This window comes from Balaenoptera musculus, chromosome 15 (genome assembly GCF_009873245.2).
Source record: "Balaenoptera musculus isolate JJ_BM4_2016_0621 chromosome 15, mBalMus1.pri.v3, whole genome shotgun sequence".
Classification (NCBI taxonomy): domain Eukaryota; kingdom Metazoa; phylum Chordata; class Mammalia; order Artiodactyla; family Balaenopteridae; genus Balaenoptera; species Balaenoptera musculus.
In genome coordinates this window covers 51,218,499-51,245,546 of record NC_045799.1, presented here as the reverse complement: position 1 = coordinate 51,245,546, position 27,048 = coordinate 51,218,499, and the positions used below count along the sequence as shown (strand labels likewise).

Sequence of the window (27,048 nt, the reverse complement as noted above, 5' to 3'; positions counted from 1 at the left end):
TTCACGGAGGTGGAACCTAGCAGGGAAAGGCAGACAATGCACAGGAAGCAGTGAGTGGCAATGTAATTAAACATTTATCAAAATGCTATGAACATATTCAACAGGATTCTGTGAGAGAGAAAAAGGCAGAGATGGGAAACCTAAAACCTACATTTCTAAGTGCCATTTTAGTTGAAACCTGAATGATAAGAAGGAGCAACCCACAGGAAGACCTGGGGGCAAAACATTTTGTCAGAAGGGAGGAAAGGCTCACAGATTCCGGGAATTGAAAGGTGGCAACACCACCAGTATGGGAGCACAAGGAAGAGAGGAAGCCGGCAAGACTGGGGAAGGGTCTGGTTGACTCCCAGTGCAACGGGAAGTCACTGAAGGGGCTGAAGCAGGAGACTGGCCAGATCCCACAGATCTTTTAAAGATCTTTTTGGCTCCACATAGAGACTGGATGAGAATGGGACAAGAAGAGGAGGAAAGAGACCAGTTAAAAGGCTAATTCAGAAACTCTGAATGTTTTGTCTTTTATTAGTCAGAGACATATTATGACTGCAAACCAGGATTAATATGAGATAACCAGTGTCGCTACAGTGAGTTAAAAACAAATACTTAACATTTTAACTAGCCTTGAAGCCTTGTGACATAAATATACAAGTCTCTTGTGCGTTGTGTGAAACAGTAACTATACCTCGTGAACTGCTTTCCCCCAACTACCACCTTTGCAGACTCTTCAGAATTCGGAGACCCCAGATTTGGAATCAGTATTGTAAGGACTCACAGGAAAAAAACTTCAAACTATACTTTATAAAAATACCCCCTCTATCCTTCCCACATCTTTACGTCTAACCTTCAAACTCAACGCCAAAGGTTTTTTCCACGCTTTCAGTGATACTCTTCAAAGTTTCACTTTTGGAAGGGATATAAACTAGTTGAAATCTATTTTTCAGAGGATATTGATTGAAGAATTCTGGCAGTGAAGTGATATCAATTGCACAGTAGTCGACAGAAGGTCTATTTCTTGGCAAACTACCAAAACGAAGATACATTACAATTGCAGAAAATAGTAATGGCATCAAGATTTCAAGGACAGTTACCAGAGTCTTTCGTTTCTAAAATAAAAACAAAAGCCGTATGTTAATCCAAAATAGAACACAAGCATTAAGTGGCTACGTGGCAAATGTTCTTCCATTAAGAACGTTTTCAGGGCTTCCCTGCTGGCGCAGTGGTTGAGAATCTGCCTGCCAATGCAGGGGACACGGGTTCGAGCCCTGGTCTGGGAAGATCCCACATGCCGCGGAGCGACTAGGCCCGTGAGCCACAATTGCTGAGCCTGCGCGTCTGGAGCCTGTGCTCCGCAACAAGAGAGGCCAATAGTGAAAGGCCCGCGCACCGCGATGAAGAGTGGCCCCCACTTGCCACAACTAGAGAAGGCCCTCGCACAGAAACGAGGACCCAACACAGCCATAAATAAAATAAATTAAAAAAAAAAAAAAAAAGAACGTTTTCAATCAACTATACTTCACTAAAATATATATTATATATATAAATAAAAGAATGCTTTCATTTCTTCCAGCCTCCCTGTACAACACATGACAAAGAAAAAAACAGAATGAGAATTAGCTAGAAACATCTCCTTTTATTTTTTCTATAACACCAATGGCTAGAAATCAGTAACAATGATGCTACCTTCAATAATTAGGGCTAACAGAATTACTGTGGAAACATGGCTCATTTGCAGAAAAGGGCCCCTTTACAAGTAAAGTTCTTAATTTTTTCTTTACTCCATTATTAGAAACGAATTTAACTAAATATTTCAGTTCCTCCCAAGGAGACTCACATTTTCCCTACAGATAACCATACCTACCTTTAAAATGAAATTCTTCCAGAGAAGAAGTTTTAAGTTCCTGAACATCGTCATTTTTCTAGCTGAAGAGGAGGGATCACCACTAGTTGGGAAACAAATGGGGGAAATATTATGCATAACATAAAAATGTTGAATTACTCTTTCATCCTTGAAAAGCTTTCTTCTCTTAGGCTTTCAGAACATCGTTCTGGACTACTTTTCCTCCTTCCTTTCTAGCAGTTCCTTCTCTTTTTTGCTGACTCCTCCTCCCTTCCCCCCCCCTCTAAATATTAAAGTGCTCCAGGGCTCCATCTGTGGACTCATCTCTTTTCCAGCGGCACTCACTCCGAAGGTGCTCTCACTCACTATTTTGGGTTTAAATCCATCTACATGATGACTTTTAAATTTATATTTCCAGCCTTGACCTTGCCTTTAACTCTAGACCCAAATGCCCAATTGCCTGCTTGCCATCTCCACTTAACCTGTCAAAACGGGGCTACTCATATTTCTTCTAAAACAGATCATCCTACAGTCTTCCTCATCTCAATGAATGTCAGTTCCACTCTTTGAGTTACACAGGGTTACTGACTGTACTTACAAAATATACCCAGAATTCAATCTCTTTTCACCACCCCTTCTCTTATCACCCTGGTCCAACACCACCTCATCTCTAGCCTGGATTTCTGCAAGAGCCTCCTCAGTGGTATCAATGTGTCTGCTCCTGCCACCCTGTGATCCATTCTCCCTGCACTAGCAAGAGTGATCCTGTTCAAGTCGGGTCACACCCACTCCTTTGCTCAAAACTCTCTAATGGCTTGCATTTCGCTCCAAGGAAGAGCCTAGCCTTTACGATGAGCTACAAAGCTCTAGGGGATACAACCTGTTACCTCCCTCATCTCTTCTCACTTCATTTCCTGGTCTACTTCCCCTCCTTCTCCCGCTCCTGTGTCACAGGCCTAGAACAGAGAAACCACAGTTCTGCCTCAAACCTTTGCACTTGCTATTTCCTCTGCCCAGCACAAACTTCCCTCATGTGTTGACATGGCTAGCTCTCCTACTTCTTTCAGATCTTTATTTAAAAGTCACTTTCTCAATGAGGCCTTTCCTGATCATCCTATATAAAATTTCAAAAACACTAAACATTTTGTATCAATCTTCCCTGTTATTTTTGCTTCTTAGCACTTTTAAACTATTTAACGTTGTATTTATTTAACTTATTTATCTGATTTAATATGATTTCTCTACTAGAATTCACATGCTCCATGAAGGCAGGGAATTTTTTTGTCTTTTCTTTTTTTTCTTCACCATTGAATCCCCAGACATAAGAGTAGGGCCAGCATGTGGTAGTCATTCAGCAATATTGAATGAATAAATAAATTAATTAAAGGGTAGGCAATTTTTGTAGGCATGTGGTTGGAACAGACATGATTGTGAGGAAAGAAAAACACTTTGGATAGCACCAAGTTCCTTCCCTTTTCAGTCTTTGTTTCCCAAGTGTAACATATGCTTTAATTTTTAGATACTACCACAATGAGCTTTTCTTTTTCAGAAAAACATTTTTCCATTGAGGAAATATGCATATTTTTCCTCCAGTTAAAGTATCTCTGACGTTGTGCATTAGAAATTAAAGAAACTGGGACTTCCCTGGAAGTCCAGTGGTTATGACTCCATGCTCCCAATGCAGGGGGCACGGGTTCGATCCCTGGTTGTGTAACTAAGATCCCGCATGCCGCACCACGCGGCCAAAAAAAAAAAAAAAAAGAAAGAAATTAAAGAAACAGCATTATGAATAGTACATGAAATACCACTGAATTGTACAATTTAAAATGGCTAATTATGTGTTATGTGAATTTCCCCTCGATGAACAAAAGTAGTGAATGTAGTGATGCACTTATTTAGTCAGCTATTGCTGCCATAAACTTATAGGGCAAACACCACACCAGAACTCAGTGGCCTACAACAACAGGCACTTATTTCCTGCTTATGGGTCTGCTGGAAAGTTGTGGCTGTACTGGCCTCCTGGGATTGGCTGGACTTATCTTCAGGCCTGTCATGGGCTGAATTGTGCCCCCCCCACCAAATTCACATGTTGAAGTCCTAACCCCCAGTACCTCAAATGTGACTGTATTTGGAGTTAGGGCCTTTAAAGAGGTGATTCAGTTTAAATGAGGTCGTTAGGGTGGGCCCTAATCCAATCTGACTGGTGTTCTTAGAAGAGGAGGAAATCTGGACGCACAAAGAGGAGCCAGGGATGCATGGGCACAGAGGAAAGACCATGTGAAGACACAGCAAGAAGACAGCCACCTGCAAGTTGAAGAGAAAAGTCTCAGAAGAATGCAAACCTGCTGACACCTAGATCTTAGACTTCCAGGCTCCAGAACTGTGAGAAAATAAATTTCTGTTCTTTAAGTCACCTAATCTGTGGTATTTTGTTATAGCAGCCCTAGCAAACTAATACAGATTTGCTCTATGTGTCTCCTCAGACCAGCTACCAGCTGGAGCATGTTGTTCTAATAGCAAGAGGCCAAGCCAAACCACACAGATACGCTGAAAGCTTCTGCTCATACACTTGCTAAGCATTCCACTGGCCAGAGCAAACCCCACAGCCAAGCCCAGTATTAGCACAACAGGGAAAGAAACTCTGACTACTCTAGTGGGGGGCACTGCAGCATCACATGGTAAAGGGCACAGATGTAAAATTTCATACAAGGAAAGAGTGAAGAACTAGGAACAATATCCACCTACCAAAACATTCAGCATTTAATTCTTTAAAAGACGGCATTAGAATTTGCCAACCCTAACCCTCACCATGTAGATGAGGAAGTATTTTGGCTCATTACTGGCGCAACACAAATAAAAAGTAACAGCCAGGGACAATGAGAATACATGGTTTTCTCCAACCACATTTACAGTTCAGTGGACAGGAAAAAAATAAGAGCAGGTGGAGGTTTTCATATCTTTTAAAAATTTGTGATAATACAGGTAGACTGTTTCTTTTAAAGGAACGTTTATTGGGCTTCCCTGGTGGTGCAGTGGTTAAGAATCCACCTGTCAATGCAGGGGACACGGGTTCGAGCCCTGCTCCAGGAAGATCCCACATGCCACGGAGCAACTAAGCCTGTGTGCCACAACTACTGAGCCTGTGCTCTAGAGCCCGTGTGCCACAACTACTGAAGCCCGCACACCTAGAGCCCATGCTCCGCAACAAAGAGAAGCCACTGCAATGAGAAGCCCGCACACTGCCACGAAGAGTAGCCCCCGCTCACCGCAACTAGAGAAAGCCCGCACACAGCAACAAAGACCCAGCACAGCCATAAATAAATTAATTAATTTTTTAAAAAAAGAAAGTTTATTTAGATTCTTGTAATGTACAATAACTGGCAATTATGCACTAAAGCAATTATGTTTTGAAGGCACTGTGTCTGGGCAAAACGATAGCATAAAAAGATCAGTAATGGAGCTCATTTTCATGGAACCCAGCAGTGGAAAATAAGCCTAGTAAGGGAAAATAATATATACAAAGGAAAACATTATAGCACAAGTAAAGTGAGAATCAAAAGAGATGCACTTAAGGATAAGCAAACTTAAGGACAAATGAAACAGAATAAAAGTCTAGTAAGACCTCACAGGTATATGGTCACTTGATTTATAACAAAGCTGACACTGCAGAACACAGGGAAACAGTCTTTTCAACAAATGGCTCAGAGTCAATTGGCTGTCCACATGGAAAACAATGTATATTGACTCCTGCCTCCACCGCACACAAAATAGCAACTTCAGGGGAAATACAGATCGAAATGTGAAAGGTAAAACAATGAAGCTTTTAAGAAAAAAAATAGAACATATTCATGACCTTGAAGTAGGTAAAGATTTCTTAAACATGACTGCAAACCACTAAATATAAAGAAAAAACGCTAAAAGGAATTATATCAAAATTAAGAATCTTTGTTCCATGAAAGACATCTACAACATCTGTAATACATACATCTGACAAACAACTGGTATATAGAATATTTAAAGAGCTCCTATAAGTCACTAAGAAAAAGACAGACATCTCAGTAGAAAAATAGGCAAGAGATTTGAACAGATGACTTCCAAAAGAGAATACCAAATGGCTAATAAACATGAAAAAGTGTTCAACCTATCTGGTCATCAGGGAAATGCATTTTAAAACCAAGAGCTGACACTGAGATGGAGATTTCTGCACAGGAAGTTTACTGGAGAGCACTCTCAAAATCAGTGCTTTGGAGAGTAAAGGAAGCAGGCCTGGGCAGAGAGAAGCCAGGCTGCAATGCAGTCAGAATAAAGGCCTCAGTCATTTCTGCAGGATCACAACATCACAACCAAACACAAACTATGATGAATTATCAGCCTCAAGCTCAATTATGAGGACAGGATTCAAACAGGTCCCAGATAAGTAGAAAGGGGGTTAAGGAAAGTCCATTTATGCTATATTTGGGAAAACAGATGACTGAGATAGAAAAAGAAAAAATGGGCTTAAAATAAGCAACACAGTAACTATTCAGAATTTCTACAAGAACATATTACTACCCCTTTGACCCACCAATCACACTTCTAGGAATCTACTCTACAGACATACTTGCACAAGTATGAAATGACATATGTACAAGGTTATTCATTGCAGCAGTGTTCATAACAGCAAAGAATTGTAAACAGCCCAGTATCCATCAATAGGGGATTAGTTATAAAAACTATTATTTATCTAAACAATGAAGTAATGTGCGATCTTTAAAAAAAAAGGAAGAGCTCTATGTACTAGCAGAAATCTGGGATCTGCAAGATATACGTGAGAAAATATATTTTCTTATTTATAATAAATGTGAGAAAATATATGAGAAAAGGAATAGAGACAAAAGAAATAGAAACAAGATTATAGATAGAAAAGATAAAAAGATATGTAAGATGCAGATAATTAATATTCCTGAAATAGAGAATGGTGTGTTGGTCTTCTTGGGCTGCCATAACAAATACCATAGACTCGATGGCTTAAACAACAGAAATTTATTTTCTTACAGTTCTGGGGGCTAGAAGACTGAGATCAGGGTGCCAGCATAGTCAGGTCTCAGTGAGAGCTTACTTCTTGGCTTACAGATGGCCACCTTCTCACCGTGTCCTCCCATGATGGAGAGAGACTTCCCTCTCTTTTCCTCTTCTTATAGGACCAGTCCTATCAGATTAGGGCCCTACTCTTATGGCCTCATTTAACCTCAATTACCTAAAAACTCTATCTCCAGATGAGTCACATTGGGAGTTCGGGCTTCAACATATGAATTTTAGGGGAATACAATTCAATCCATAGCAAATGGCATAATTAGAACAGAAATATATATATATTTAAATACGTGTGTATTAGGAGAAAACGTGTCAAATGAAGGAATAGCTAAATCAGAAAAAAAAAGTGTTTTAAAGATCCTCATGTTCCAATAAAAACCTAAATAGAACTGTAAAAATAGAGACCATCCTGGTGAATCACTGAACTTCAAGGATAAAGAAATATTCCTACAAGCATCCAGGTAAAAAAACCCCACAAAATACCAACTCAAATCACTGACCAGAAGGGAGAAAATCAGTCCACCCTCTCTCGGTCCTCTCCCCAGAGACTGTCAGCAGACAGTACAGGAATATCCTCAGAGGATGGAGGCAAAAGAGTACAATTCTAAGATGTTATAATCAGCTAAGTTAACAGGCAGACATTTTCAAGCACGCAAACATCGATGGACCCATAAACACCCTTGAAAAAAATTGAGGATGAAATGCAATCAGTGCTCAAATGATTCCAAATAACTCAGAAATGGGGCAGCTTTCACAAGAAAGTACTTGTAGTGGGCACTGAATTTAATGCGCATCTCAAACTTGAAGTGTCCACAAAGGTACTCTTGATTTTATTCTCTCTGCCTTTTCTACTATCCAGCTCAGTAAATGGTAAGTCTATACCAGTTGCTTAAGCCAAAAATTTAGGTTTTAACCTTAATCTCTTTCCCTCACCTCTCATATCAAATCCATCAGTAAGTCCTGATGATTCTGTCTCTGAAAGATATCTCAATGCCATCCACTTCTTTTCTTGTTTCAGTTACAAGTATCAGAAGTCCAATTCAACCTAGCTTAAGCACCCGCCCCCCACAAAAGGATTCATTACTCACATAACTGCAAGTCCAAAGTGGAATAAACTACAGAACACAGCTGAATCCAAGTATTCAAATAATATAATCAAAGTTTGTCTCTCTCTCTCCATTCTACTTTCCTCTGTGTATCTTCTTGTCAGGCAGTCTCTAAATACATGGTGGGGTGGGGGGAGGAGATGGCCCCCAGGAGCTCTAGGCTTATATCAAAATCCCACAGAGAAGAGTATCTCCTTCCTGGTAGTTCCTAGGAGGACTCTTATTGGGTTAGCTTGGGTGCCAGCAGAGTGGCAGGCGTAAGGAGGGTATGGAAAATGGGGGAGAAGAGGTCAGCACCTCCTGAACTATATGGAATAGTTACCCCACACAAACATACACACACACAAAGAAGGTTTCGATTACCAGCAGAAATGGGGGGGGGGTGCACAAAGCATACCTCCTTTGCTCTCCAGAAAAGAGAAATTCTTCCTACATACAAAATTTCCAAACTTCTCAGCCTAATATAATAAAGCATCTATGTGCAACATAAAACACACTTGATCCCTCTTCAAAAGAAGATCTGCTATGTTTTGTGCAGTTTCTGTATCCAAGATCAAGGCTAGGCTGTCTGGGCAATGTGCATTTCTCTGGTCCTGGTCTACATGTGACTCCCTGGGCTATGGTAGTTTGGGCTAAAAGATGAGAATATGACCACCCAAGTCATCCAACATACACTGAAAGAGGGAAAACTGGTTGTATTTGCCATCCTTCATGGCCTTTCACAAGTAGGGAATAGGAGGCAATTTCCCTTCTGAGCAGCTGCAGAACCTTAGTAGCCCACTTCTTACTGGTGTGATTTTGAGAAACACCTAGAGACTAACTTAGGGGTTGAACAATTACAGAATTTTGCTTATTAAACATTCCCCCCATGCCCCAGAAATAAAACTCCAGTAAAATATCAGTCAGTTGCCAGTCAATTTACATTATGTTGGCTCCTTAAGCTAGGAACTAAAACCAGATACTCTGTCCAACCACAGGACTTGAGTTTGGATGGCAGCCATGGAGTTCTGTCTCTTTCCACAGATAAGGTCTCTCAGGTTCTCAGTTTACTACTTCTAGAAGACTTGACCCCTGACTCCAAAAGGACTGAGATATTGATGTGGTTCACTGAAATTAGTTTAGTGGAGTTCTTGTTGAAAATACTTTCTAAATGAAAATTCATCATTGCTGGTGTAATTCTGACTTAAAGTGTGCATTCAAATCATCCTTGGGGTCAAAATGTCCACCATATGAAAAAGGGTCAATATAAGTGGGTCAGAAAAGTTTATACACATCCATGGACTATTCATGAAAACAGAATTGTGTCAACCATAAAGAAAATGTCAGATTCTAAAAAGCTGAATAATGCTGACCATATTCCTAGATCAAAATGTACTGAAAGTAAATATTAATAAAATAAAAGCACTAAGCACAGGAAAAACAAACAAACAAAAAAACAAAAAAAAACTGCAAACCTTTGAAAATTAAAAACTCTCTCCTAAACCACAAAACACTATATAGACCAAGAAAATGAGAGGCTATAGGTCATAGACTGGCAGAAAACATTTACAAAAGACATATGTCATAAAGGATTGTTATCCAAAATATAAAAAGAACTCATATAACTCAACAGTAAGAAAATGAACAATCAGATTTAAAAAATGAAAAAAAATTTAATGAGCAAAAGACCTAAAGTAAGGAAATGACAAATAAGTACATGAAAAGAGGCTCAACATCATTCATCATAGTGAATTACAAATTAAAACAACAATGAGATACCACTACACACCTATTAGAATGGCCAAAATCCAAAATACTGACAATATCAAATGCTGGCTAGGACACGGAACAACAGGAAGTCTCATTCATTAATGGTAGGAATGAAAAATGGAACAGCCACTTTGAAAGACAGTTTTGCAGTTTCCTACAAAAGTACACATATTCTTACCATACAATTCAGCAAATGTGCTCCTTGGCATTTACCCAAATGAGATGAAAAACTATGTCCATACAAAAATCTGCACACAGATGTTTATAGCAATTTTACTCACAATTGCCCAAACTTGGAAACAACCAAGATGTCCTTCAGTAGGTGAATGGAAAACAACCTGTGATACACATAGACAATGAAATATTATTCAGTGCTAAAAAGAAATGAACTATCAACCATGAAAGACATGGAGAAAACTTAAATGCATATTACTAAGTGAGAGAAGCCAATCTGAAAAGCCTACACACTGTACGATTTCAATGATATGACATTCTGGAAAAGGCAAAACTATGGAGACAGTGAAAGGATCAGTGGTTGCCTGGGGTTGTTGGGGAGAGAGGGATGAATTGGTGACCCACAGAGGATTGTTAGGGCAGTGAAATTATTGTGTATGATACTATAATGGTGGATACATGTCATTATACATTTGTCAAGACCCATAGAATGTACAACACCAAGAGTGAACCCTACTGTAAACTATGGACTTTGGGGAATAATGATGTTGATAATGGAAGAGGCTGTGTCTGTAAGGGGACAAGGAGCATATGGAAAATCTCTGTACCTTCCACTAAATCTTGCTGTGAACCTAAACCTGCTCTAAAAAATAAACTCTATTTAAAAAACTATACTGATGCAAAATTGTATCAACAGGAAAATTCATAATCCTAAACCCCTTCACTATTAAATTAGAAAATTTTAAAAGTCATACAAATTAAATTAAAAATCAATTAATTGGGAATGTGTGTAATTTTTTATTACACAGACCATAACTGGTTAAACTGATTCAAGGAACTAGGTCTGTGCAGTTACACAGCTGCAAGAGCTTCTTATAGGTCATTAACATCTTTATCACCCACTGTTAGGGATACTAAGGATGTGTATGATGCTTTAGCTTAATGAAAGTGTTGTTGATGAGAGGAAAGAAAGGCAATCTTTCTTAAACAAAATATAGATGTAATCAAATGTTCAGTTTATGTAGTTATAACTTGAAAGGTATTTTTAAAATATGATAGTTGAGATTCTGGCAAGAAGAGGATCACTGTTATAGTACGCATGACTATAGTCTGTAACAACCCTTTCCAATTGAAAGAATTGTTTATGTAATGTGTTTTCTTAATTCTAAATTTCTTAGAAACACAAGATATTGTTTCATAGCAGAGAGTTTAAATTTAAAAAGAGAAAAGAAGGATTGATGGTTGGGAAATAAAACCCCTAAAATAAATAATCCACTAGCACACCAAGTCAACACAAAAAGGGAGCCAACATACTAATTAAGAATAAAAAGGGGAGTTAATTTAATTGAGAATAAAAAAGGGAGTTAAGATTTATCCTTCTAAACTATTCCAACTGACATATCAATTAAGAATAAAAAAGGGAGTTAAGATTTATCCTTCTAAACTATTCCAAAAAGTTGCAAAGGAAGAAATGCTTCCAAACTCATTCTATGAGGCCAGCATCACCCTGATAACAAAACCAGACAAAAATATCACACAAAAAAAGTAAATTACAGGCCAATATCACTGGTGAATATAGATGCAAAAATCCTCAACAAAATATTAGCAAACCAAATTCAACAACACATTAAAAGGATCATATACCATGATCAGGTGGGATATATCCCAAGGATGCAAAGGTGGTTCAATATCCACAAATCAATCCATATGATACACCACATTAACATACTGAAGAATAAAAACCATATGATTTCTCAATAGATGCAAAAAAAAAGCTTTTGACAAAATTTAACATCAATTTATGATAAAAACTCTCCACAAAGTGGGTATAGAGGGACAATTCCACAACCTAATAGGGCCATATATGATAAGCCCACAGCTAACATAATACTCAACAGTGAAAAGCTGAAAGCATTTCCTCTAAGATCAGGAATAAGACAAGGATGTCCACTCTTGCCACTTTCATTCAACATAGTATTGAAAGTCCTAGCCATAGCAATCAGACAAGAAAAAGAAATAAAAGGAATCCAAATTGGAAAGGAAGACTAAATAGGCAAACTACCTGAAAAAGAATTCAGAGTAATGATAGTAAAGATGATCCAAAATCTCAGAAACAGAATGGAGAAAATACAAGAAACATTTAACAAGGATCTAGAAGAACTAAACAGCAAACAAACAGTGATGAACAACACAATTACTGAAATTAAAAATACTCTAGGGCTTCCCTGGTGGTGCAGTGGTTGAGAATCCGCTTGCCAATGCAGGGGACACGGGTTCGAGCCCTGGTCCAGGAAGATCCCACATGCCGCGGAACAACTGGGCCCGTGAGCCACAACTACTGAGCCTGCGCGTCTGGAGCCTGTGCTCCGCAACAAGAGAGGCCTTGACAGTGAGAGGCCCACGCACCGCGATGAAGAGTGGCCCCCGCTTGCTGCAACTAGAGAAAGCCCTCGCACAGAAACGAAGACTCAACACAGCTAAAAATAAATAAATAAATAAATAAATTAAAAAAAAAATACTCTAGGGCTTCCCTGGTGGCGCAGTGGTTGAAAGTCTGCCTGCTAATGCAGGGGACACGGGTTCGAGCCCTGGTCTGGGAAGATCCCACATGCCACGGAGCAACTAGGCCCGTGAGCCACAACTACTGAGCCTGCGCATCTGGAGCCTGTGCTCCGCAGCAAGAGAGGCCGCGATAGTGAGAGGCCCGCGCACCGCGATGAAGAGTGGCCCCCGGTTGCCGCCAACTAGAGAAAGCCCTCGCACAGAAACGAAGACCCAACACAGCCAAAAATAAATAAATAAATAATTTTTTAAAAAAAGAAAGAAAAAAAAGAATTAAAAAAAAATACTCTAGAAGGAATCAATAGCAGAATAACTGAGGCAGAAGAACGGATAAGTGAGCTGGAAGATAAAATGGTGGACATAACTGCCAGGGAGCAGAATAAAGAAAAAAGAATGAAAAGAATTGAGGACAGTCTCAGAGACCTCTGGGACAACATTAAACACAACAACATTTGAATTATAGGAGTCCCAGAAGAAGAAGGGAAAAAGAAAGGGTCTGAGAAAATATTTGAAGAGATTATAGTTGAAAACTTCTCTAACATGGGAAAGGAAATAGTCAATCAAGTCCAGGAAGCATAGAGAGTACCATACAGGATAAACCCAAAGAGAAACATGCCGAGGCACATATTAATCAAACTATCAAAAATTAAATACAAAGAAAAAATATTAAAAGCAGCAAGGGAAAAGCAACAAATAACATACAAGGGAATCCCCATAAGGTTAACAGCTGATCTTTCAGCAGAAACTCTGCAAGCCAGAAGGGAGTGGCAGGACATATTTAAAGTGATGAAAGGGGAAAACCTACAACCAAGATTACTCTACGGAGCAAGGATCTCATTCAGATTCGATGGAGAAATTAAAACCTTTACAGATAAGCAAAAGTTAAGAGAATTCAGCACCACCAAATCAGCTTTACAACAAATGCTAAAGGAACTTCTCTAGGCAGGAAACACAAGAGAAGGAAAGGACCTACAATAACAAACCCAAAACAATTAAGAAAATGGTAATAGGAACATACATATCGATAACTACCTTAAATGTAAATGGATTAAATGCTCTCACCAAAAGACATAGACTGGCTGAATGGATACAAAAACAAGACCCATATATATGCTGTCTACAAGAGACCCACTTCAGACCTAGGGACACATACAGACTGAAAGTGAGGGGGTGGAAAAAGATATTCCATGCAAATGGAAATCAAAAGAAAGCTGGACTAGCAGTTCTCATGCCAGACAAAATAGACTTTAAAATAAAGACTATTACAAGAGACAAAGAAGGACACTACATAATGATCAAGGGATCAATCCAAGAAGAAGATATAACAATTGTAAATATTTATGCGCCCAACATAGGAGCACCTCAATACATAAGGCAAATGCTAACAGCCATAAAAGGGGAAATCAATAGTAACACAATAATAGCAGGGGACTTTAACATCCCACTTTCACCAATGGACAGATCATCCAAAATGAAAATAAATAAGGAAACACAACCTTTAAATGATACATTAAGCGAGATGCACTTAATTGATATTTATAGGACATTCCATCCAAAAACAACAGAATACACATTCTTCTCAAGTGCTCATGGAACATTGTCCAGGATAGAGTGTATCTTGGGTCACAAGTCAAGCCTTGGTAAATTTAAGAAAATTGAAATCGTATCAAGTATCTTTTCCGACCACAACGCTGTGAGACTAGATATGAATTACAGGAAAAAAACTGTAAAAAATACAAACAGAGGGAGGCTAAACAATACACTACTAAATAACCAAGAGATCACTGAAGAAATCAAAGAGGAAATCAAAAAATACCTAGAAAAAAATAACAATGAAAACACGACAATCCAAAACCTATGGGATGCAGCAAAAGCAGTTCTAAGAGGGAAGTTTACAGCAATACAATCCTACCTCAAGAAACAGGAAACATCTCAACTAAACAACTTAACCTTACACCTAAAGCAATTAGAGAAAGAAGAACAAAAAAATCCCCAAAGTTAGCAGAAGGAAAGAAATCATAAAGATCAGATCAGAGATCAATGAAAAAGAAATGAAGGAAACAATAGCAAAGATCAATAAAACTAAAAGCTGGTTCTTTGAGAATATAAACAAAATTGATAAACCATTAGCCAGACTCATCAAGAAAAAAAGGGAGAAGACTCAAATCAATAGAATTAGAAATGAAAAAGGAGACATAACAACTGACACCGCAGAAATACAAAGGATCATGAGAGATTACTACAAGCAACTATATGCCAATAAAATGGACAACCTGGAAGAAATGGACAAATTCTTAGAAAAGCACAACCTTCCGAGACTGAACCAGGGAGAAATAGAAAATATAAACAGACCAATCACAAGCACTGAAATTGAAACTGTGATTAAAAATCTTCCAACAAACAAAAGCCCAGGACCAGATGGCTTCACAGGCGAATTCTATCAAACATTTAGAGAAGAGCTAACACCTATCCTTCTCAAACTCTTCCAAAATATAGCAGAGGGAGGAACACTCCCAAGCTCATTCTACAAGGCCACCATCACCCTGATACTAAAATCAGACGAAGATGTCACAAAAAAAGAAAACTACAGCCCAATATCTCTGATGAACATAGATGCAAAAATCCTCAACAAAATACTAGCAAACAGAATCCAACAGCACATTAAAAGGATCATACACCATGATCAAGTGGGGTTTATCCCAGGAATGCAAGGATTCTTCAATATACACAAATTAATCAATGTGATACACCATATTAACAAATTGAAGGATAAAAACCATATGATAATCTCAATAGATGCAGAAAAAGCTTTTGACAAAATTCAACACCCATTTATGATAAAAAACTCTCCAGAAAGCGGGCATAGAGGGAACCTACCTCAACATAATAAAGGCCATATATGACAAATCCACAGCCAACATCATTCTCAATGGTGAAAAACTGAAACCATTTCCACTAAGATCAGGAACAAGACAAGGTTGCCCACTCTCACCACTATTATTCAACATAGTTTTGGAAGTTTTAGCCACAGCAAACAGAGAAGAAAAAGAAATAAAAGGAATCCAAATCAGGAAAGAAGAAGTAAAACTGTCACTGTTTGCAGATGACATGACATTATACATAGAGAATCCTAAAGATGCTACCAGAAAACTACTAGAGCTAATCAATGAATTTGGTAGAGTAGCAGGATACAAAATTAATGCACAGAAATCTCTTGCATTCCTATACACTAATGATGAAAAATCTGAAAGAGAAATTAAGGAAACACTCCCATTTACCACTGCAACAAAAAGAATAAAATACCTAGGAATAAACCTACCCAAGGAGACAAAAGACCTGTATGCAGAAAACTATAAGACACTGATGAAAGAAATTAAAGATGATACAAACAGATGGAGAAATATACCATGGATTTATATGTTTTGATACATCGAATACTCACAACAATCCTATGAAGTGCGTACTATACAATCTCCATTTTACACAAGGAAACCAAGGCACAGAAAAGTTAAGACATTAAGATCTGGGATTCAATTTGAGGCTGTGTGGCCAGAGTCCATAACCAGTTTTAACCACTACAATATAATGCCTCTTAATCACTGAATGAAGGAGTATGTGTACAGCTCTTAGTCTAGAAGGCATCCCTCAATTATAACATAGTCCTATGGAAACAACTGGAGAAACCCTATTCTAAAATTCTGCATTGGGGACCTCCCTGGTGGTGCAGTGGGTAAGACTCCGTGCTCCCAATGCAGGAGACCCGGGTTCGATCCCTGGTAGGGGAACTAGATCCCACACGCACACGACAACTCAAGAGTTTGCATGCCGCAACTAAGGAGGCCGCCTGCCACAACTAAGACCCAGCGCAACCAAATAAATTAATTTAATTAAATAAAATAAATTCTGCATTGAATACCAGTAACTACTGTACAAAAAAAAAATACATATATAAGCATATGTAGGTATAGCTAGCTAACTAGCTAGTATTTGTGCCCCTCAAAAGAAATAGGTGTGGGGCTTCCCTGGTGGCGCAGTGGTTGAGAGTCTGCCTGCCAACGCAGGGGACACGGGTTTGGGCCCTGGTCTGGGAGGATCCCACATGCCGCGGAGCAACTGGGCCCGTGAGCCACAACTACTGAGCCTGCGCGTCTGGAGCCTGTGCTCCGCAACAAGAGAGGTTGCGATAGTGAGAGGCCCGTGCACCGCGATGAAGAGTGGCCCCCGCTCGCCGCAACTAGAGAAAGCCCTCGCACAGAAACGAAGACCCAACACAGCCATAAATAAATAAATAAATAAATAAATAAATAAATAAAAGAAATAGGTGCTAAAATATTGGTTTCATTTTAAAAACGCATATAGTATATATAGGTATATTATTATGTATGTCAGCCAACTATTATAATGACTAGGTTTACTGCCTTTTGTAAAGCCATAACATTTGTTTATGAGTGACACCATCGACTTTAACATTTGCCATCAATCTTGAGAAATGTCTGAGCCATATGAATCCCAAGAAGTATACCATGTAATTTCTATGCATATATTCATGGTATATGAATGTGAGTAATTCACGTACCATAGAGTATTAAAGAGCTCAGGAACCTGAACACCTGGGTTCCAGTCTCATCTCTACTGTGTACTTTGAACAAAATTATGACCATTATGTGGGCCTCCCAATGGAAGGAGAAGACTAGATGGAGCATCTACGTTTGTTCTGTTTTTTTCAGTAGTGGGCCTTGAGCAGAACATTGGTGGATTTTTCAGTGATTGTTGAAGAGCATCAGAAGAGTCCAGCCCACTGTGGGCAGTTGTTTTTGAACAGGAGTCCAGAGCCTGGAATCTTTGCATGTGACAATCTGCCTTTGCCAGTGACCTTCACACCCTCCCAGTTCATGATTATGATAATTGATAATAATTACAATAGCAGGCACCCTAACATGATTAAGAACAAAGATATAGAACTCTTTGCAGTTGTCTTTTTTTTCTTAATATATTTATTTATTTACTTTTGGCTGTGTTGGGTCTTCGTTGCTGCACACAGGCTTTCTCTAGTTGTGGCGAGCGGGGCCTACTCTTCGTTACGGTACGTGGGCTTCTCATTGTGGTGGCCTCTCGTTGCAGAGCATGGGCTCTAGGCACTCAAGCTTCAACAGTTGTGGCACGTGGGCTCAGTAGTTGTGCCTCGCAGGCTCTAGAGCACAGGCTCAGTAGTTGTGGCACACGGGCTTAGTTGCTCCGCAGCATGTGGGATCTTCCCGGACCAGGGCTTGAACCCGTGTCTCCTGCATTGGCAGGCGGATTCCTAACCATTGCACCACCAGGGAAGTCCCCAGATGTCTGTCTTGATCTGCATGGTCATTCTTTTTCCAGTGCCCCTACCCTCACCTTCCATATAAGGGAAATTCTGAGTCAGCTAGTTCTGTTTCTGGATTTGGTTATGCAAAACTGGGATCAGGTTTAGAAGGGGTTTGAAAAAAACTGCACGGTGTAACCAATGTAAGTTAGAAATGGGAAGGATGGGTTCCTGAAATTAAAAAAGATTAAGGAAGAGAAGCAGGGTGAAGAGAAGGACCAGTCAGCCAGGTTCATAGAGTTTTTCCCAGCACTTTTGTTGGGAGGGAAGGGGTGCAGTCTGTGAGGAATAATGGGGAGAGACGGTTTTTAAGATGTTTGTCACATACTAATAATCCACTTTTCTACCTATCCAGTAATTGCCTTCAATTTTTTTTTTTTCTGAATCCTCATTACAGAGACCAGACTATATAAATCTCTAGTTATATTCCCATTATACTACCATTTATTTCGCATTTATGTGCCAGGCATTGCGATAAGCACTTATGTTTTTTTCTCATTTCACTTTGAAATACTAATTACCTTTGCGTTTGGTATTATTTTAATTTCAGGGATAGGAATTGAGGTTCAGGAAGTTTAAATGCCATGCCTGCACTAGTTAGGGGATAGGGTCAAGATTTGAAGCCAGGTCTTTGTGACCCTTTCATTCAACAAATATTTATCAAATGCCTCCTCTGTGCCAGACATGCTAGGACCCTGGGATGTAGCCATGAACTAGACAAAATCCCTTTACTCATGGAGCCCATCTTCTGGTGAGAGACAGAAAAAACAAGTAAATAACACTACTTCAGATAATAAAAGATGTTAAGTAAACAAATGGGGCACTGAGACGCTCTTATCACTAATCCATAAACAGTCTTGGGGGGCAGAGGTCTGCCTCCCGAATTGGGTCATTACTTTACGATTCAGTCAGTCTTGTCCTCATTCCAGAGGCGCGCTTGGAGCGGGGACGGGGCCCGGCTGGTCAGCAGGCGGCGTCCTGGGCCCGGCGATTTCCACCAGGAGCCGCCAGAGGCTGGGCCGAGGGAAGCCGGGCAGTTGGGCAGCCGGCAGGTGCACGTCGGGCCGCGGGAGGATCCTCGGAATTGATGGGCCGCTGGCGGCGCTCACGACCTGGGCAGTCGGGAGCCGAGTGGCCAGCCCCCGTGGACTGTTAGCCACGCGCCGCCCCCGCCTCGAGACCCTCCGCCCCCGGTGATCCCTGTCGGGCCTCGGGACCCTCCCGTCCAAGGTGACCCCCAACCCAGCCTCACAACTCTCCCGGCTTCAGGGGACCCCGACCCAACCCGTGACCCTCCTGAGGTAACCCTGACCCTAACTCTCGACCCTCCTGCCTGAGGTGACCCCGAGGCCTCCCTGCCCCTCTGAACTGCGCCCCGGGACCGCGGCCACACTCAGGGACGCTGGGCCGTCCTGCCCACCCCACGGTCGTTTTCTAGAAATTTCCTAGAAAGGTCCACCCCCAGGGCCTCTTCCGCCCAGCAGCTTCCGTGCCAGGCCTGAGGCAGCAAAGCGCCCTCCCTCCGTGAGAAGGTGTCCGGCGCCCAATGAAAGACAGTGCTGGACGGCAAATGGAGGATGGCCAGGGAAGGCAGAGATTCGGGAGAAGACTACTTCAGCCGCCTGTAAGTCCCTGCGGACCACGCGAGTCTCCTCCCGGATCCAGCCCTCGCCCAGACTCCCGCGTGTCGCCCCTTCTGCCGGCCTTGCAGCGGGCGCGCTGAGCCCTACGCAGGCGCGATCAGGGGCGGGGCGGGGCGGGGCGGGGCGGGGCGTCCCGGGGAGGGGCTAGCACCCGCAGGGCGGCCCACTGCGCATGCGCGAGCCGGCCGAGGCGCGCCCCCTGCAGGACCCCGAGCGGCCAGGTCCTCCGCCCGTCGTGGGTCTCAGGCTCCCCTTCCCCGCCGCGGCGGCCTACCAGTTGTCAGCAGCGGTCGCCGCCGCCGCGAGGCCAGAGCAGAGCCGGGAGCCGAGGGAGGGGGCCCCGCGAGAGGGCAGCGCCCCGGCCGCCGCCGCCCGGGCGCTAAGGGTCGGTGAGTGCCCCAGAACCCGCCGCTCGCGCGCGCTGTCTCCCAAGGCTCGAGATTTGGGGGCCGCTTCCCCGCCCGGGGCCCCCTCCCCACCGCGGGCTGCCGCCCTCCCCGGCCGGGCACCCGGCCCCTCCTGCGGCCCTGCCCCGCCCCCGCCCTGCCCGCGGCCTCCTCCGGCGGCGCAGCAGGTGCATCTCGCAGCAGTGCAAGGCCGCCCTGACTCAGGCTTCCCCTCGGCGCGAGCCTCTGGGCGTGTCCTCATCCCCTCAGGCAGTTCCTTAAAGCCGGTCCCCCTTGGAGAAACGTAACCTTCCCGGAGCTGGAATCGCTGTGGAGTCCTTTGTGCCGAGCGGAGGAGGGTGGACAGACATTTACCATACTAAGACCCGCTGGCCTTCACCCGGCAGACAGTTTGAGCACTTGTCTGCTGAAGCCAGGCGGCATCACAGGCTGGGGATCTGAGGCAGGCCCGCCAAGGATGCTGCTGGCTCATCTCTCGGTGCAGAGATTCCCGGTGTGGGTGGGAATGCGTCCCCGTAACGGAGTCCGCCCTGCTCCCAAACCCGCCTTCTCATGAGCCTCAGAATGGGGGTCCAGTGGTCCGCTGTTAGTGGTGGGAGTTGTGTGGGGGACAGAAGGAAAGGGACCTCCTGGTCTAGGCAGAAGGGCCTGCAACAGCCCTGGTGCCCATGGTCAGTCTGTACTTGGTATGAATTTGTGTTTACATAGGTGTTGGCTCCTTCCTCAACTAGACTATAAGCTTCATGAGGGCAGGGACTATCTCCTAAATGAGGGTTTAGGACACATGCTTGGCGCATATTTGTCGCATGCATGAATGCCCCTCCTCACTTCCTTGGACGTTGCCTAATTAAAGCCTGTTACCTGATAGGGTTGTTTCTGTTTGTTTGCCCCTTTGCCTCCTGATCTGTGAGCTCCCTGAAGGCACAGATTGTCTCTTGTTGGGGCTTGCACTCCTAGCACATAGCCAGCACCTGGCACATGAGAGGCACTCAAGAAACGCTTGCTGAAGAAGTAAGTGGATGAGACCCTGTAGCAGTGTGGAAATCCAGGCAAGGTGCAAGTGGAAGAGTTATGCTCTTTTCTCCTGAGCAGCTATATCATTTGATTCAGAACATTTTGATGCTGCCTTTTGTAAATGTGAAAAGGTTAAGGATGTTTTCCTTTAGAAAGTTAACATCATTGGAAAAGTAAAAGAAAGGGAAAACAGGTAAAAATGGATGCCATGGGAATCCCCCCACCTTTTTTAACTTCTCAGAGGTTTGTTTGGTTTTTTTTTAGTTGAACACTTGCTTACTATATTTGACAAACAGGATGACATCTTTCCTTCTCTAAGGTGATCTATCATCATTCTGATGAAACAGCCTTTTGGAACAAGAGAGGGAGCTCAAGCTGTTGGTTTTTTTTTTTTTCTGAGTTACTAGCTTTCCACAGTGCATATGCCAGGCAGTCCATGGGAACCTGTTTTGACTTAGTCTCAACTGGGAAGGCCCAGGTAAGACTCCCTAGTTGACAGTTTCTTTTCCTGCCCTGCTTCCTGAAACAGCAGTAGACTCCTCTGCTATTGAGTCTGTTGCGGGGTGGGGAGCATTCTAGAACTCTGGGGAGAATGATGGGCAAGGCTCTGTGCATGATCGGGGACCTTAGGATGGAGCTAAAGAGATGATTTATTCACAAGTAACTGACCTAAGACAGAACGAGATAAGTGCCACATGAGACATCCAGAAAAGCTGCCTCAAGTATGCAAAGGTGGAGGGATGGCTTTCAACAAGAGCAGAAGGTGTCAACCCTGACTGCATGTTAGAATCACCCGGGAAAGAGTCCCATGCCCAGGCCACAGCCCAGAATCTCCAGGGGTGGGCCTCCAGTATCAGTTTCTGTCTTAAAGCATCCCAGAAGATTCCATCGTGAAGCCAAGACAAAGAACCCCTGAACCAGTCAGGGTTGTCAGTGGCAGCTTCACAGAGGGGCCAGAACTGGACTGGGAAATGATAGGAAGGATTTCAGAAAGTAGAGATGGGAATGGTGGGTGATACTCCAAGCCGACAAAACCACAGAAGGCCCACACACTCCCGGGAAAGTGTAAGGCGTGGCAGTCCCTGTCCTGGGAGACTTGGGCAGTGCCTGTCCCCCCGACTGGCTGAGTTGTTCGCCACATTTGGAGAGATTTGGAGTCAATGGGCAGATAGGTGTGGTTGTAGGAGCTGAGTAATGAGCTTGCTGCCTTGCTTGTTGCAGAAGATCCATGGTTACCTCTCTCTGGGGATTCTCAATTGCCTCTTTACCTCATTTCCTACACCTAGAGAGGCAGAAGGCTAGCAGGACGGGGAATGGGCCCGAGGCTGCAGCAGGGGTTAGGATAGCAGGCAGTGGCACAGATTTTGTAGAACTCTCTCCCGATAGCCTCCTCTGGGCCACACCTTTGGCTTAAAAATATACCCCACCACTCCCTGCCAGGAGCTCCAGTGTAAACTCAGAGCCACATGATTCTGAGGAGCCCACCGCCCTGACCCAGGACAGCACAGGTGGTGGCATTGAGTGTGAGACCCGTAAACTAGGTGTCCATCTGGGCCTCCCAATGCAAATGACCATGGCCTTGAACCTGGCCTCATGGGGCTCTTGGACAATGACTGCAGCTTGTGGCATTTGTTCCCACCTTAACCACACAAGGGTCATTTCTGTAAATAAGTTGTCCACAGGCTTTTTTCCTGTTCACTGCTATACGTAAAAGAATTTGAGCATGCACCACCATATATTTTATTTATTTATTATAAAAGAAAGCCATATACTACTGTCTTGAATATCATGGACATAGAAACATATACAAATAAAGACCTATTAAATGGATGAGAGGCGAAGTGAACACGATTAAATTTTTCAGTGTATCAATAGTACATAATCTATTGTACAAATGTGTGCTGTTTTTAAAAGAAAGCCATGTGATCAAGTCTACATCCCATTTATAAACTCTTGGTGAAACCTGAGTCCAGCATTTGAACGTGTGGTTCTGAGTTCTGTTTATTTCAGTTCCTGGTTCTTGAGGGGTTCACAGGTAAGCACAGTGAACCTCAGGGAGGCATGCAAACTTGCTGTGCGTCTGGTACTTGTTTTTCAATCTCACCTGCCAGTCATTCGAGGGCTCTTGATGAATCTGGGCTGCTAAGTGTTCAGGGGCTATCAGGGGAGGTGAAAGTCCTGGTTCCCAAAGCTTTTGCTGTGCAGGTGTCAGTGTTCATGTGGATGGCACACTTGCCACATCCTTGGCAATACAGTCACACACCTGTGGAAACATCTCCAAACATCTGTTTTCATAAATGCTCTGTTCTTGGCACAGATTATTTTGAAAAGCTGTAACTCATGCATTGTCACCTTCTCCTGGAAGGGACAGATTTGAGTGCATTGGCTTAAAACCAGTAAGCTAGCTGACACGCTGCTGCACTCATTTGTCATTGAATAAAAAAAGAAAAAGGTTTCCAGGTTTGACGCTTCTCATGAAAGAAAATGTGTACTTCCTCTTTAAGTTCTAAGTCACAAGATAACCAGGTATTCACAACTCCCCAGATCACTGCAAAGTATTGTAAAGCTTTAGCTATTTGAGTCTTTTTTTTTTTTTAATTGACCACAACCATGATATCCCAAAGCATGTAAACTCCAACACACCTGAGAGACTTAAAGTAAACTAGCAGGCGAGGGCCAATCATCACCCACGTGTCACAGAACCCCTCCTCTGTCAGGATCCTGTGGCTGCTGACACACAGGCCAGCAAGAGTGCCAGGGTGCATTCATGTGTTAAATATTAGTAAAACCAATTTTTCCTCATTTTTAAAGTAGAATTTCTTACCATTCCTTTACTCTAGCAGATTGTCTTGCTCACCCCACTTGAAGACCAATAGTGGGGTTCACTGGTGGGGACCACCCTCTATAAATGTGCCTGCTATTTTCAGCCTATATTTTACGGTGCTTATTGGTATTTGGACATTCACCTGCAGAATCCACTGAATTAGATATTTTCACAATTTAAAAGATCAGGTACTGGGTAAAAGATTATAAGCAAAACAGAACACCCTCGAGCAGAATTACTGCACTTTTGGATCCCCTCCCCACCCCCCATCCCACCCCAACCCCTGCTCCTCCCCTGCTCCCTTCTTGGCACAGCATCCAAGGCCTTGGTCGGCTTCCCCTTCTGGCTCCGTCCCTGCTGCTCCTCCCCAGCCACTCAGAATTACTTGCTGTTACCCTCACACACTTCTTCATTTCTTCATGATCCTATAATGCCCTCCCTACCTCAAGTAACAAGAAACCCGAGACTGGTCTCCTGTGTCACCTGTTCTTGGGAGCCTTCCCAGAGCTCACCCTGTCTTACACATACACACAGAATCCTGATCTCCAGAATCTCATGATGCTTCATTTGGCTTCAGTTATAGTGATTACAGTACATGCAAGCATTTGCAGACTGTGAACTCCTTGGATTAAGAACACTGTGATTTTCATTTCCAGATCTTTGGTGCCTGGTATAAGTGCCTATCACACAGTAAGTATTGGCAAATGTTTGTTGGATGAGTAAATGCTTTTTTGTTTTGTGTATCCTAAAAAAACACAGATTCTACCAGCAAACGTGAAGTACCTATCATGCCTTCTGCAACGTGTACACACGTAGACTTAACACCGCTGACTGTTGTGGGCTCCCCGTGTCCAGAAGGAAATGCTTTCCTAGCTGAGATGGGTCCTCACCCACCTCGGTCTTCAGGAAAAGTGCCGAGTCCCAGCCAGCACCACCAACAAGGGCATCTCTCTGTTCCACATGTGTGGTCAAGAGGACAGAGCCCTGGTTGTCCGCTCTCTGTGTGATAGCAAGATGTCTGCCTTGACCTAACTGAGACCCTCTCCCTCCCAGCCATGACTTCCCCCAGGCCTGTGCAGACGGCTTCCGTGGAAGGAAAGGCACCAAGCTCGGGATACGACAGGACACGTGACATAACAGCGTGTGCCTGGCCCCGGGGCTCTGTCCACTTCTACTTGCTGGCCTTGAGGCCCACTCGGCAGTGACCTTTCCAGAAGCGTTAACACCATTCTGTTCTGTATATGCAGAAATAAAAGCTTCTTTTGCTTGGGCACATAGCAAGGACGTATGCTATGTGCCCAAGGAGGACATATTCAAGCCCATAATGAAAAAAAATACCCAAATCAGGAAGCAGAGGTGTCAGGACTCAACACGCAGTGGCAAGCACCCGGCACGGTGCTCCCAAACCAGGACAACCATTTCCCAAACCGGGACAGCCATTTTCAGAGGAATCCCGTGTGCCATCAAGAGAGTTCTTAGGGACTTCCCTGCTAGTCCAGCGGTTAAGACTCCATTCTCCCAGTGGAGGGGGCCCGGGTTCGATCCCTGATCAGGGAGCTAGATCCCGCATGCCACGACTAAGACCTGGTGTGGCCAAAAAAATAAATATTTAAAAAAAAAAGAGTTCTCAGAAGTTAGCAGCCCACAATAGGCACTCACTCTGGACCAGCTCCACTGCTCACCTGAAAACCAAACATTGAAATACTCAATGATTTGTGTAATGTTTAATATTTTAACGGTAAGCAAACACGCCTTTCCGTGGTAAAAAGAGCTTTCCCTTCCCTTCCTGGCTCTGTCCTGGGAGGAGTGAAGTGAGCCTCCGGGGAAGTCCTCAGACGTTCTTGTGGGGCTTTGCGAGCGGTTGCTTTGGAGTGGACCCCCCTGGGCTGGTTCTGGATCACAACCCCCGCCACTTCTGGGGGACTCCGAGTGCCGCGGTCTTAAGTGTTTTGAGGAACTTTAACTTCCTTTCCTCGTGTACATTTGCTGTCGTAACCAGAAAGCTTCCCAGATTTTGTAATTCTGGGAATCTCCTCCTTTAAATTCCTTTTCTGCTCAAACAGAACAGACGCGAGTATGGCATTTAGTGAGACTTCAGATAGAGCATGGCAGGCACAGAGCAAAGAGCTGGGTGCCTTGGGGAGACAGAAACACGTACGATGTCTGTTAAGGTGGTGGGGCTCAAGGGATATTTTTTCTTTTTGATTTCTAATGTTAGGTTCTGGGAGAAATACATACAGACTTTACAAAGATGTTTGCTGCTTTTAGGATACACAAGGCTGTAGGGGTGCAGTGGTAAAAACACAGACTAGGAAGCTCAGATCCTGGGTCTGTGGCTTGCTTCCTGTGTGATCCTGGGTCAGGCACTTCCTCCTGGTTTCTTAGTCTTGAAAGGGTGATGGTACCAGAAGTTGGGCTGGATTAGGAGGCTCTATAAATATAAAAGTATATAAAATAAAAGCTTCTTACAGTTTATTGTACCAGGAGAGAACAAGAGCCACCCCAGCGTTCTCTGTTTCCCGAAATCCATGTTTCTTTGATATTGGACTTGGCTTTGCTTAAATAACATGCTTGCAGTGTATTTTGCACTTCGATTTCCTAACGCGGTGAGAGGTGTTTTATGATTATTTTTTTAATCATGCTCTGGCACCCTCCATTTGCCCACAGGTGGCCGGAGTGTCATGCCAGCGAGCCCCAGGCCCTTCCTGATGTCCTGTGAGGCGTCAGTGCTCCCGAGCTCCAAGGTCAGCCCACTGCACTCCAGAGGCCTACCGGCCCCACCCCAGAGCCCTCTGTGCAGGGCCACCTCCTCCCAGCCAGACCTCCTGTAGCCCCAGAGGAAGGCCTCAGCCAGGAGCCTCTGCCAGGACTCAGGTCAGTTCCCCGGTGTTGCTGTCCGGTGTTGTCCTAGTGGGAAGGTGGACGGTCTGTCTCTCTGCCCCGCCCACCCCTCTGGGCCTAGAGAGGTGGGATTAAGCGTGGGGACGTGTCCTTTCTTGACCAGACTTTTCCAGAAAAGGAAGTCATCGACTTCTCTGACCAGAAGACTCCTTTGAACTGTGACCTTTCCACATTCCCCTCTTGGTAGAGGAGGAACCTTCATCTGGGCCAGGCCAGGCACCCATCAGCTCTCTGTGGGGATGATCAGCTCCGCTGGAGGCACTGCTTTCCCCTCTTAGCCTAAACCACTTCTTGAAACTGTTCATAGGCCATAGGCCTTCGTGGGTAACGTTACACTACTGCTCTTTTATTAACTGTCTACGACTGATTTTAAGACAGGTTTTTCCACCTTATTAATTTTAAAAGAAT

The 27,048-nt window shown here is 43.3% G+C and overlaps 1 protein-coding gene across 6 annotated transcripts in view; it reads left to right on the top strand.

Annotated features, from left to right (window-relative positions):
- Window positions 1–18,962: 18,962 nt before the first annotated feature.
- The window catches only part of ABCA3 (ATP binding cassette subfamily A member 3), a 46,020-nt gene continuing 37,934 nt past the window's right edge, over window positions 18,963–27,048 (top strand). For 5 of the 6 annotated variants that reach the window (XM_036825821.1, XM_036825823.1, XM_036825820.1 and 2 more), the window contains exons 1-3: window positions 18,963–19,883; window positions 26,407–26,613; window positions 26,744–26,964. The gene's annotated coding sequence lies outside the window, so the exon portion shown is untranslated. The remainder of the gene's footprint in view (window positions 19,884–26,406; window positions 26,614–26,743; window positions 26,965–27,048) is intronic. The other variant, XM_036825822.1, reaches the window with a different exon arrangement.